Consider the following 12,883-nt stretch of genomic DNA (forward strand, 5'->3'; position numbering starts at 1 on the left):
CATCAACTGTGAAGAGTAAAATCACATTTTATTGGACAAACCTCCCAATGACATCAGTAATTTTTTTTAAAGCTAAAAAAAATGAAAAACGCACTGTTCCAAATTATTATGCACAACAGAATTTTCAAACATTTTATAGATTGTAAAGAACTGAAAATCATTTGTTGAATTTGCAGCTTTAAAAGGTCACATTTACTGAAATCAAAAGCTTTTCCAATCAATAATATCTTATCAGGCCAAGTTACATGTTATCATAGGACCCCTTCTTTGATATCACTTCGATAATTCTTGAATCCATTGAACTTGTGAGTTTTTGGATAGTGTCTGCTTCAATGTCTTTGCAGGATGTCAGAATAGCCTCCCAGAGCCGCTGTTTTGATGTGAACTGTCTCCCACCCTCATAGATCATTTGCTTGAGAATACTCCAAAAGTTCTCAATAGGGTTGAGGTCAGGGGAGGATGGTGGCAACACCATGAGTTTCTCTTCTTTTATGCCCATAGCAGCCAATGACTCAGAGGTATTCTTTGCAACATGAGATGGTGCATCGTCATGCATGAAGATAATTTTACTACGAATCTCACCATTCTTCATTTTGTACCATGGAAAAAAGTGGTCAGTCAAAAACTCTATATATTTTGTTGAGGTCATTTTCATTCCTTCAGGGACCCTAAAGGGGCCTACCAACTCCCTTCCCATGATTCCGGCCCAAAATATGACTCCACCACCTCCTTGCTGATGGTGGCTATCCACCAACCTTCCACTACTCCATCCATCTGGACCATCCAGAGTTGCAAAACACTCATCAGTAAACAAGACTGTTTTAAAATCAGTCTTCATGTATGTCTGGGCCCACTGCAACCGTTTCTGCTTGTGAACATCGTTTAGAGGTGGCCGAATAGTAGGATTATGCGCAACTGCAAGCCTCTGGAGAATCCTACACCTTGAAGTTCGTGGGACTCCAGAGGCACCAGCAGCTTCAAATACTTGTTTGCTGTTTTGTAATGGTAGTTTAGCAGCTGCTTTCTTAATCTGATTAATTTGTCCGGCAGAAACTTTCCTCATTATGCCTTTGTCTGCACGAACCCGTCTGTGTTCTGCATCAGCCACAAATGTCTTCACAGTACGATGATCACGCTTAAGTTTTCGTGAAATATCTAATGTTTTCATACCTTGTCCAAGGCATTGCAATATTTGACACTTTTCGGCAACAGAGAGATCCTTATTTTTTCCCATATTGCTTGAAACCTGTGGCTTACTTAATAATGTTGAACGTCCTCCTTAAATAGCTTTCCTTTAATTGGGCTCAAGTGGCAAATTATCACAGGTGTTTGAGATTGATTTCAGTGATCCAAAGACCCTAAAACACAATATCATCCATGAGTTTGACAAACAAAAAAATTACATCTTTATGACACAAATCAAAATTTGCATAACAATTTGGAGCATAATGTAATGTACATAAGCATGAACTAAGACATGTAAAAATTAGGGCACCCCTGATCAAAATCAGGGCTGTGGAGTCAGAGTTGTGGAGTCGGTGTCCATTGTGGTGGAGTCAGTGTAAAATGGACCGACTGACTCCTAAAATATATAATAAATTGGGTACAGTAGTTCAATGCAGTTTGTGGGGAATATTTTTTCATAAGAATTTGGTAAAGTTATGAAATGTCCTATAAATGTCTGTCCTATTCCTGATCTAAAGGTCTAGACTTTTAGCTGAGATGAATCTGTGCTGCAGTTTATGTACATGATAAGTAGTGAAGCTCCTCCTCCACAGATAAGGGGAAAAAAAAAAACAAACACACAGGGAAGGAATGCCTGCACTCATCTCAGAACTGCTGGAGTGAACAGGAAAGCAGGATTAAAGTAAGTACTTCTTAAAGCATATCTAAACTTTCAATAAAGTGTTCATATATCAATAGGCCTGTATATGTTGTCTCTGTATGCTTGATGTTTTAGTTTGTTTTTCCTCTTAGCTCATAAATATATTTTATGTTCTATCTAAATGGCTTGATTATTGTATCATAATAATGATTAAAAGCCTGATGTTACCATTTTACTTCAGTAAATTTATCACAAACAAGAGCCATGTATGAGAGAGTCGGAGTTGGAGTCGGAGGTTTGGCTTACCGACTCCACAGCCCTGGTCAAAATGACTTATTGTGGACAGTTAAGCAAGTTGAAAATGAAATGATCTCTAAAATGCCTAAAAGTTAAAAAGGACACATTTCCTTTGTATTTTAGGTAAAAAGTAAATATATTTATTTTAAAAATTACAAAAAGGAACATGGGCCATTGCCAAAGTTTGGGCACCCTTGGAGATTTGTGTGCTCAGATACCTTTAACCAAGGTTTCAGATCTTAATTAGCCTGTTAGGGTTATGGCTTGTTCATGATCATCGTTAGGAAAGGCCAGGTGGTAAAATTTCCCCAGTTTTAGAAAAAAACAGGCTCCTCTAACCTTATACCACAAAACAGCAGCTACGGGTTCTTCTAAGCAGCTGCCTAGCACCCTGAAAATGATAATGGCGGAGACCCACAAAGTAGGAGAAGGCTATAAGAAGATAAAGCATTTTCAAGTTGCCATTTCCTTAGTTCGAAATGTAATTAAGAAATGGCAGTTAACAGGAACAGTGGAGATCAAGATAAGGTCTGCGTTACTTAGGAGGGAACAGATTATTTCAGATTTTGGCGATTTATTAAAAAGAAATTTATGGACGTGTTCTTTTAAAATGATAAAGAATATGAATTCTGAGGATAATAGGCCGAATTTTGATTTGAGGTCTTTGAATGTTAAGAAATCATTTCCGTTGTGAATATCTTGAGTTTTTTAATTCCAGATTCGGTCCATGATACGGAAATAGTGAAATTCCACGTTCCCCAACCCTTAGTTTCACTATACCGTTTTTTCTTCTTTCTATTCTAGTCTTATTCTCTCTAATGGTTTAAATCAATCTATTATGTTTAACTATTCCATAGTATGCTTGTGATAGATTTTTGTTATGATATGGTATGTCTATCCATAGGATACGATAATTAAGTTGTTAACATGTTATATTTACACTTGTAATTGTGTATCCGAGTTCACTAATTTCCCCCTTCATCCCTACCTTTCTGTACCCCCTTTCACACCCCATCTCACCCCACCCCATGTTACCTTATCCTTAATCCCCTTTACCACACCTTTTGAAAAATGTAATAAAAATTACTAAAAAAAAAAAAGTCTGGAAGACTACGCAAAATTTCAGTGAGAGCTGCTCATAGGATTGCTAGAAAAGCAAATCAGAGCCCCCCCCCTTGACAGCAAAAGACCTTCAGAAAGATTTAGCTGACTCTGGAGTTGTGGTACATTGTTCTACTGTTCAGCGACAAATGCACAAATATGGCCTTCATGGAAGAGTCATCAGAAGAAAACCTCTCCTGTGTTCTCACCAGAAAATTCAGCATCCAAAGTGTGCAAAAGAACATCTAAACAAGCCTGATGCATTTTGGAAACAAGGCCTGTGGACCGATGAGTTTAAAATAAAATAGAACTCTTTGCCCACATTGATCAAAGGTATGCGTGGAGAAAAAAGGGCACGGAATTTACGGAATTTCAGGAAAATCTTGCCAACCATTAACCCCTTTACAACCCAAGGTGGTTTGCACGTTAATGACCAGGCCAATTTTTAAATTCTGACCACTGTCACATTATGAGGTAATTACTCTGGAACGCTTCAACGGATCCCACTGATTCTGAGATTGTTTTTTAGTGACATATTGTACTTCATGTTAGTGGTAAAATTTCTTCGATATCACTTGCGCTTATTTGTAAAAAAAAAAACGGAAATTTGGCGAAAATTTAGCAATTTTCAAAATTTGAATTTTTCAGCCCTTAAATCAGAGAGATACAGTACAGACCAAAAGTTTGGACACACCTTCTCATTTAAAGATTTTTCTGTATTTTCATGACTATGAAAATTGTACATTCACACTGAAGGCATCAAAACTATGAATTAACACATGTGGAATTATATACTTAACAAAAAAGTGTGAAACAACTGAAAATATGTCTTATATTCTAGGTTCTTCAAAGTAGCCACCTTTTGCTTTGATGACTGCTTTGCACACTCCTGGCATTCTCTTGATGAGCTTCAAGAGGTAGTCACCGGAAATGGTCTTCCAACAATCTTGAAGGAGTTCCCAGAGAAGCTTAGCACTTGTTGGCCCTTTTGCCTTCACTCTGCGGTCCAGCTCACCCCAAACCATCTCAATTGAGTTCAGGTCTAGTGACTGTGGAGGCCAGGTCATCTGGCGTAGCACCCCATCACTCTCCTTCTTCGTCAAATAGCCCTTACACAGCCTAGAGGTGTGTTTGGGGTCATTGTCCTGTTGAAAAATAAATGATGGTCCAACTAAATGCAAACCAGATGGAATCGCATGCCGCTGCAAGATGCTGTGGTAGCCATGCTAGTTCAGTATGCCTTCAATTTTGAATAAATCCCCAACAGTGTCACCAGCAAAGCACCCCCAAACCATCACACCTCCTCCTCCATGCTTCACAGTGGGAACCAGGCATGTAGAGTCCATCCATTCACCTTTTCTGTGTCACACAAAGACACGGTGGTTGAACCAAAGATCTCACATTTGGACTCCTCAGACCAAAGCACAGATTTCCACTGGTCTAATGTCCATTCCTTGTGTTCTTTAGCCCAAACAAATCTCTTCTGCTTGTTGCCTGTCCTTAGCAGTGGTATCCTAGCAGCTATTTTACCATGAAGGCCTGCTGCACAAAGTCTCCTCTTAACAGTTGTTGAAGAGATGTGTCTGCTGCTAGAACTCTGTGTGGCATTGACCAGGTCTCTAATCTGAGCTGCTGTTAACCTGCGATTTCTGAGGCTGGAAACTCGGATAAACTTATCCTCAGAAGCAGAGGTGACTCTTGGTCTTCCTTTCCTGGGGCGGTCCTCATGTGAGCCAGTTTCTTTGTAGTGCTTGATGCTTTTTGCAACTGCACTTGGGGACACTTTCAAAGTTTTCCCAATTTTTCGGACTGACTAACCTTCATTTCTTAAAGTAATGATGGCCACTCGTTTTTCTTTACTTACAATTTGCATTATGGCAAGAAAAAAGCAGCCAACAGTCTATTCAGTAGGACTATCAGCTGTGTATCCACCAGACTTCTGCACAACACAACTGATGGTCCCAACCCCATTTATAAGCCAAGAAATCCCACTTATTAAACTTAACAGGGCACACCTGTGAAGTGAAAACCATTTCCGGTGACTACCTCTTGAAGCTCATCAAGAGAATGCCAAGAGTGTGCAAAGCAGTCATCAAAGCAAAAGGTGGCTACTTTGAAGAACCTAGAATATAAAGACATATTTTCAGTTGTTTCACACTTTTTTGTTAAGTATATAATTCCACATGTGTTAATTCATAGTTTTGATGCCTTCAGTGTGAATGTACAATTTTCATAGTCATGAAAATACAGAAAAAGCTTTAAATGAGGTGTGTCCAAACTTTTGGTCTGTACTGTATCTCACACAAAAGAGTTAATAAATAACATTTCCCACATGTCTACTTTACATCAGCACAATTTTGGAACCAAAATTTTTTTTTATTGGGGAGCTATAAGGGTTAAAAGTTGACCAGCGATTTCTCATTTTTCCAACAAAATTTACAAAACCATTTTTTTAGGGACCACATCATATTTAAAGTCACTTTGAGGGGCCTTTATGACAGAAAATGCCCAAAAGTGACACCATTCTAAAAACTGCACCTCTCAAGGTGCTCAAAACCACATTCAAGAACTTTATTAACCCTTCAGGGGCTTCACAGGAATTTTTGGAATGTGGAAGAAAAAAATTAACATTTAACTTTTTTCACAAAAATGTTACTTTAGACCCAATTTTTTTTATTTTCGCAGGGGTAACAGGAAAAAATGGACCCCAAAATTTGTTCTGCAATTTTTCCTGAGTAAGCAGATACCCCATATGTGGGGGAAAACCACTGTTTGGCCGCACAGCAGGGTTCGGAAGGGAAGGAGCGCCATTTGACTTTTTGAATGTAAAATTTGCTTGAATAATTAGCAGGCGCCATGTTGCATTTGGGGAGCCCCTTATGTGCCTAAACAGTGGAAACCCCCCACAAGTGACACCATTTTGGAAACTAGACCCCTCAGGGAACTTATCTAGATGTGTGGTGAGCACCCTGAATCCCCAGGTGCTTCACAGAAGTTTAGAACATTGATCCGTAAAAATAAAATTTTCACATTTTTCCCACAAAAATGTTTTTCGGCCCCCCTTTTGCATTTTCATAAGGGTAACAGGAGAAATTGCACCATGCAGTTTGTTGTGCAATTTCTCCTGAGTAAGCAGATACCCCATATGTGGGGGAAAACCACTGTTTGGGCGCACGGCAGGGTTCGGAATGGAAGGAGCGCCATTTGACTTTTTGAATGTAAAATTTGCTTGAATAATTAGCGGATGTGCCCCTGATGTGCCTAAACAGTGGAAACCCCCCACAAGTGACACCATTTTGGAAACTAGACCCCTCAGGGAACTTATCTAGATGTGTGGTGAGCACCTTGAACCCCAAGTCCTTTACAGAAGTTTATAACATGGAGCCGTGAAAATAAAAAAAATAAAAAAAATTTCCACAAAAATTATGTTTTAGCCCCAATCTTTTTATTTTCACAAGGGTAAGAGGAGAAAATGGAACCCAAAAACTGTTTGGGCACACGGCAGAGTTCAGAAGGGAAGGATCACTGTGTGACTTTTTGAACGCAAAATCGGCTGGAATCGAGAGCAGACGCCATGTCGCGTTTGGAGAGCCCCTGATGTGCCTAAATAGTGGAAACTCCCCACAAGTGACCCCATTTTGGAAACTACACCCCTCAAGGATTTTATCAAGGGGTATAGTGAACATTTTGAACCCAGAGGTACGACACAGAATTTGATGATATTAGGTCATCATCTTGAATAAGTTGTCATTAGTCTTGAGCGCAAGTGCTCGCTACTTGAGTTTGCATCGGGTACTCAGGTATGCACCATGTATCAAGGGTGCTCAAGTGAAATGCTCGAGCCCCCGCCCGCATGTTTCACGGTTATTAGACACCCCAAAAAAACCATGCGGGGGGATCGCTCGTGCATGGCAGGCAATCCCCGCGAAGCATATGGGGCGGGGACTCGAGCACCCGCGATACTCAATGCATACCCGAGCACCCGATGCAAACTCAAGTAGAGAGCACTAGAATTCAACACTAGTTGCCATATCGTCATTTTTTTTTTTTTTTACTTTTGGAAAAAAAAAAAAAAAACCTAACCCCAACCCTAACATTAGCACAACCCTAACCCCAACCCCAGCGTTTATTTTTTATGCCGTTTCTCGTGCGGTGTAAGTGATTAGACGACTTTATACTTCGGGTCGGTGCGACTACAGAGATACCAGAATCATATGGGGTTTCTATGATTGACAGCTGTCACACACTAAAAGACACATATTCTGTAAAATCTAGGTTTTTGCATCGCCATATTTTGAGAGCTATAATTTTTCCATATTTTGGCTGACAGAGTCATGTGACTTGTTTTTTTGCGGGATGAGTTGACGTTTTTATTGGTGCCATTTTCAGGCACGTGACATTTTTTGATCGCTTTCTATTCCAGCTTTTGGGAGGCAGAATAAACAAAAACCAACAATTCAGGAATTGTTTTTTTCTTTAATTTTTTATTCTACTCCGCGTGTGGTAAAATTGATAAGGCAGCTTTATTCTTCGGGTCAGTACGTTTACAGCGGTAACACATTTATATAGTTTTTCTATGTTTTGGCGCTTTTACACAATAAAAGCTATTTTATAGCAAAAATTATCTTTTTGCATCGCTTTATTCTGAGAGCTATAACTTTTTGATTTTTCGGATGATGGAGCTGTATGGCGGCTTGTTTTTTGCGGGACAAGATGACGTTTTCAGCAGTACCATTTTTATTTATATTCGTCTTTTTGATTGCGTGTTATTCCATTTTTTGTTTGACGGTATGATGATAAAGCATTGTTTTTTGCTTCGTTTTTTTTTTTTACCGTGTTCACTGAAGGGGTTAACTAGTGGGACAGTTTTATAGGTCAGGTCGTTACGGACGCGGCGATACCAAATATGTGTACTTTTATTGTTGTGTTTTTTTTTTCATAATAATATTTATTGATGGGTACATTATATTTTTATTTTTAGCGGATCATTTTTTTTTCTTCATATTTTTACTTTTTTTTTTTTTTTTTTTTTTTCACTTTGAGAGTTTTTTTACTTTTTTACTTTGTCCCACTATGGGACTTTCACTTTTTTTTATTCTGATCGCCTGCATATGCAGGCAGTCAGCGCTGCACAGTGATAAGATTGTTTGGTCATGCACTGGGCATGATCAAACAATCTTCCTGCCGTCTGGTGACCCGGATGTTGTCATGACGACATCGGGTCGTCATGGCAACACCCGGGAAGCCGCGGCAGACAGCGCTGGAGGCCGGAAGAGGAGGTGAGTATACCGATCACCTCCCCTTAGCTACCGCAATGCTGCAAATCGACTTCAATCGCAGCATTGCGGGGGTTAATGTTCCGGGAGCGGTACGGGACCACTCCCTGCACATAGAGCCGGGTGTCAGCTGTGACAATCAGCTGACACACGGCGGCGATCGCGCCCGCACAGCCTGTGTGCGCGCGCGATCGCGATGACGTACTAATATGGGTCAGGTTCTTAAGTCCCAGGGCACAGACGCGTATTAGTACGTCATGGGCTTTAAAGGGGTTAAGCATGGGGGTGAATCAATCGTGCTTTGGAGATGTGTTGCAGCCAATGGCAAGGGGAACATTTCACGGGTAGAGGGAAGAAGGGATACAATGAAATTTCAACAAATTCTTGATGCAAACATAACACAATCTGTAAAAAAGCTGAAGTTGAAAAGAGGATGGCTACAAATGGATAATGATACTAAACACACATCAAAATCCACAATAGACTAGTTCTAAAGGCACAAGCTGAAGGCTTTACAATGGCCCTCACAGTCCCCTGATCTGAACATCATTGAAAATCTGTGGCTAGACCTCAAAATAGCAGTGCATGCAAGACAACCCAGGGATCTTACAGAACTGGAAGAATTTTCCAAGGAAGAATGCATGAAAATCCCTCAAACAAGAACTGAAAGACTCTTGTCTGGTTACAAAAAGCATTTTTAAGTTGTGATACTAGGTAGTAACCATGCAGAGTGTCCAAACTTTTGCATCTGCCAATTTTCTTTTTCGTAATTTTTAAAATTTAAAAGATAAATTAATATACATATGTATTACAAAGGAAATGTGTCATCTTTACCTTTACGCCTTTTAGAGATCATTTCATCTTCACCTTGCTTAACTGTTCACAATAACAGTAATTTTGACCAGGGGTGCACAACCTTTTACATGCCACGGCATAGTGTATATACACACATGTATATATTCACACATTATAGTGCTCATTAGTAGATGTTTGTGTAATTCTATATATATATATATATACCTACACACATCTACTAACATGTGCCATCATATTTATATATACACTACAGTGCACCTTAGTACATGCATATGTACATTACATCATATTCCAAATTGTTATGCAAATTGCATTTGTGTCACACGCACGCAAACATTTTAGTGCATGCACTAATGTGCACTCTGATGTATACTGTATATGCAGGTAATAATGTACAAATGCATATATATATATATATATATATATATATATATATATATATATATATATATATATATACACACATATACATACACACACACACACATAAATACATGTAATGTGCATTATAAATGTATACAGTAGCGTTTCTCCTTATGGAGTGACACACCAGCTCTGGCATGTCAAGGTAAGGAGGCTTATGCGCTGTTCAATTCTCCTCTGGGAAATTTAATATGTAAATTGCCTCTTCAGAGAAAATGAGGACTTGTACTTTATAGCGCCACCTATTGGAAGCAGCAATCCTACAAGTCACAATCAACCCTTTAACGAGTCGTGCAATATGACGTAGGATAAAAGCCAAATCAGAATCTCAGTTTGCAGACACGATGTTTCGGGCTGTTAGCCATCGTCAGTGCAAAGTATGGGAACTGATTTGGCTAGATCAGGCTCTGGACTGAGGTCTAAGGGGTAACGTTTCTCCTTAGACCTAAGTCCAGAGCCTCATCTAGCTAAATCATATCTCATACTTTGCACTGACGATGGCTAACAGCCCGAAACATCGTGTCTGCAAACTGAGATTCTGATTTGCCTTTTATCCTAAGTCATATTGCACGACTCGTTAAAGGGTTGATTGTGACTTGTAGGATTGCTGCTTCCAATAGGTGGGGCTATAGAGTAGTACAAGTCCTCTTTTTCTCTGAAGAGGCAATTTTCATATTAAATGTATATACACACACATGTAAAGGTACAGTATAGTGCTGTGTAGAGGGGGAGCGCTGGGGATAAGCCGCCATTGTACAGTGGGTGCAGACCTCCACACTCACCTGCAGACGCCACTATTCAGGATCCCGGGGATGGAGGAGACATGTAATGGAGCAGAGGGAGCCCCAGCCTCCGTCAGGACTTACACACCGGATATTAGGCGATCATAAACTTCCTGTCTGCGCTCCAAGCCTCACTGCCACTGCCGGCAGCTGTGCAGAAGGACCTTTGGTGACGTCAGACCCATGTGATCACCCCTGTGGGCGGAGTCAGACGCCGGCTGTTCTGCTGGAGGAGTTCTGTGGAGCTTTAGCGATGATGTGACACTGGCTGTTGTTTATAGATATTTGTCAGTTAACCCCTTTTCTGCCGGGCAAATTTTTGTTTTAACTTGTTTTTTTTTTGTTCTACTTCTTTGAAGAGACAAAACGCATTATTTTTTTCAGCCATGTGGTCATGTTAGGGCTAATTTTTTTGCGTACGGAGCTGACATTTTTATTAATACTATTTTGGTGTCCATATGACATAGTGATCACTTTAATTGCATTTTTTGGGGGAACTACAGTGATAAAAGAAATTTGGCATTCAATGCATATTTTAAATAATTTTATATTTTGAAAGACCAAATTTTTGTGGGCGCGGTAATATGAATTATAGTTTTTTTTTCTTTATTTTAAAACTGGGAAAGGGGGTTGTGATTTAAACGTTTATATTTTTATACTTTATTTTATTAGTCTTTATAGGGAACTTGAACCTACAATGTTCTGATCGCCCACTATGCGTTTTTGCCGTGGAACGCTTGGTAATACGTGCCCCATGGTCCCCAATGATGATCCGCATGTGCTGTGCATATCCTGCGGAAATTTCCGCTGCGGATTATCATTGCGGAAAAATCCGCAGCATGTGCATTAATTTTGCGGACACGCAGCGTAATTGCCGCCATTGCATTGAAACGCTTAATATCCGCATGACTACATGTGCACATGCGGATATTAAGCGATTCAATGTGCGGATGGTACCCGGCTCTGGAGAAGAGGAGACTCTCATCCAGACCCGGGTACCATAGTACCTGTAAAAAAAAAGATTTTACTATAAAAAATAAACATTATACTCACCTTCCGATGGCCCCCGGTCTCCTGTACGGTGTGTCCTTGCTGACGTTATGGAAGGTCCTTTTACACCATCTCGAGCCGCTGGGGAGCCAGGACGCATCATACAGGAGACCGGGGGACATCAGAAGGTGAGTAAAATGTTTATATTTTTATTCTTTTTTAACTATTACTTGGTCACACTATATATGCCGGTTGCATGGATTTATATAGTGTGACCAAGTTGTCAAGCACTTTTAGAAGTGATGCTAAAATCGCCTGGAAAGCGCTTGTCAACCCGCATGGGGAAATGCATGTGAAGAACGCTTCATTTACACTTGTCCCTGGCAGGAAAAAGCATGTACAATCCGCATGTACAATCCGCATGTACAATCCACATGTACAATCCGCATGTACAATCCGCATGTACAATCCGCATGTACAATCCGCATGTACAATCCGCATGCGTTTTTTTCTGCCAGGGAGATGCAGAAACGCTCAGGAAAAATCCGGAGCATTTCTGCATCGTGGGCACATAGCCTTATACTATATACTGTGATACAATAGTACTGCAGTGTAAATCACAACCTCTTTAGAAGGTCATGCTGCTGTTGCTGAGCTTCAGAGGATAATCATGATGGCCCATTATATATATTACATACATTTAATTTATATATATATATATATATATATATATATATATATACACACACACACATATACATATATATCGCCTTTAGCAGACCCTCTTGGCTGCCATATTAAACCATTAGCATATTTTTATTAATAGATTTGAATAAAAACACAACATTCCCAGTACTATAGGAAAAAAATGTACTGGGAATGTTGTAATTCTACTAAGAAAAGTTTTTTTTACATTTTTTTATCCAAAAAGCAGCTGGCTATCCCTTCTTTTCTTTTTGCTACCAACGAGCAGGATTGGTTTTTCATCCAAGCGGAGGATTCGCTGACTACTTCAATGTGGGTGAGCTGGATCACACTCTTATCTAAGCCATCAGCACTCTGCAATTGTGTCTTTTGGGGCTGATAGTAATTAGAGAGTCTGTGTGCAAAGATTGAGAGTGGCATTTAAATAGTTAAAAGGAACTTATCATGTAAAAAAAATGGTATTAAGCTGCAGATATGGGGTTAATCTGTAGGTTAATAGCGTTCTGAAACTGCCTGACGCTTAGGCTGTGTGCCCACGATGCATTTTTTAAGCGTTTCCGCAGCAGCAAAAACGCTGCAGAAACGCTTAAAAACGCATGGTAGAAGGGCAGCAATGTTCCCCAATGATAATCCTCATGTGCTGTGCACATGCTGCGGAAATTTCCGCT

At 39.9% G+C, this 12,883-nt stretch overlaps 2 long non-coding RNA genes across 2 annotated transcripts in view; one reads left to right on the forward strand and one right to left on the reverse strand.

The window, feature by feature from the left end:
- Positions 1-1,920, forward strand: part of LOC141273140 (uncharacterized) — a 67,998-nt gene extending 66,078 nt beyond the window's left edge. Inside the window, exon 3 of the long non-coding RNA XR_012322068.1 lies at positions 1,779-1,920. This is a non-coding gene — a long non-coding RNA (uncharacterized lncRNA). The remainder of the gene's footprint in view (positions 1-1,778) is intronic.
- LOC141273138 (uncharacterized) lies at positions 1,039-10,684 on the reverse strand. Its single transcript, XR_012322066.1, has 2 exons — positions 10,521-10,684; positions 1,039-1,358 (listed from the first exon to the last, which is right to left on the reverse strand). It is a non-coding gene; the product is annotated as an uncharacterized lncRNA (long non-coding RNA).
- Positions 10,685-12,883: the final 2,199 nt, after the last annotated feature.

This window comes from Phyllobates terribilis, unplaced genomic scaffold (assembly GCF_046119375.1).
Source record: "Phyllobates terribilis strain yellow unplaced genomic scaffold, ASM4611937v1 Scaffold_5__5_contigs__length_657084704, whole genome shotgun sequence".
NCBI classification, from domain to species: Eukaryota; Metazoa; Chordata; class Amphibia; order Anura; family Dendrobatidae; genus Phyllobates; species Phyllobates terribilis.